At 43.8% G+C, this 1,303-nt stretch overlaps 1 pseudogene; it reads right to left on the reverse strand.

Moving 5' to 3' along the window:
- Positions 1-534, reverse strand: part of LOC100951965 — a 2,240-nt pseudogene extending 1,706 nt beyond the window's left edge.
- Between the last annotated feature and the right edge of the window lie 769 nt (positions 535-1,303).

The following is a 1,303-nucleotide window of genomic DNA, read 5'->3' on the forward strand; positions in this document are numbered from 1 at the left end:
AAGCAAAGCCTGGCAAATGCCTTGGAATTCTTCTCCTCCTCAGTGATGACTCTGGCTTTCTCCTAATAGACATTCCGTATGGGCATGACAGATCCTGTGAGCTGGGTGGCCAATTTGAATTCTTCTTTAGAACTGTCCCTTTTCTTGGGGGCTGAGGGTTTCCTGGGGAAGAGGATGAGTTTGGACAGTACTCTTTCAGCCACTGCATGTTGGCCTGCAGGGATTCAGCGGACTTGTTTCTCCTCCTCAGATCCACAGAAATCCTGATGGTCTGAACCACCTTCTTGTGGATGCCGGCCACCCACAACTCCTCTAGGCTGAAGCCCCTACCAGCATGAACTTTGGTGTGGTACCTCACCGTGGAGCACCTGATGATGGGCTGATGGGCCAAATAGAGCCAGATGTGGGGCGTGGAGCGTTGTGGCACACCTTCGCTTCCCCGGCCTTAAGCCTGCAGATCTTCCAGGACAGCTGGTTGAACCATGTGGCCACGCGCCACTGCCAGTCCTTGTGAAAGGGGTGCTTCAGCATCATACCAGCTGCTGGGTGCCATGGCTGCCTTCCGCACTCTCTGCGAGAGAACAGCCCCTCCACATTTATTTAGATATGAATACTAATTTAACATAGCTTCAAATATGTAAAAGAAAAACTAATGGAACTGAAAGGAGAAATAGATAAATCCACCATGATAGTAGGAAACTACAATTATTCTCTCAATCATAGAACAAGTAGACAAAGAATCATTAATGATACATAACACCTGAGTAGCAGTAGCAATCAACTTGACCTTATTTACATTTGCAGGATACCACCCAATGACAGCAAAATACACATTCTTTTCAATTGCACAGGGAGCATTCACCAAAATAAACCACATTTGGGTCATAAAACAAACCTTAACAAATATAAAAGATAGCAGGTTGTGGTGTCTTAGTGCCTGTAATCCGAGTACTCTGGGAGGCTGCTGTGAGAAGACTGCTTGAGTTTAGGAGTTTGAGACCAGCCTGACCCCATTTCTACTAAAATTAGAAAGAATAATCCAGGCATAGTGGCTTGCACCTATAGTCCCATCTACTTGGGAGACTGAGGCAAGAGGATCTCTTGAGCCCAAGAGTTTGATGTTGCTGTGAGCTATAACGATGCGATAGCACTCTATCCAGAGTGACAAAGTAAGACTCAAACAAAACAAATATAAAATAACTAACATCATAGAATTAAATTAGAAACGGTCCTAATAGACCATTAACAGAATTAAATTAGAAATCAATTTCTAATCAAATCAATTGATTAGAAATCAATGAAT

Source organism: Otolemur garnettii, unplaced genomic scaffold (genome assembly GCF_000181295.1).
Source record: "Otolemur garnettii isolate 467f Iridium unplaced genomic scaffold, OtoGar3 scaffold00018, whole genome shotgun sequence".
In the NCBI taxonomy this organism is placed as follows: domain Eukaryota; kingdom Metazoa; phylum Chordata; class Mammalia; order Primates; family Galagidae; genus Otolemur; species Otolemur garnettii.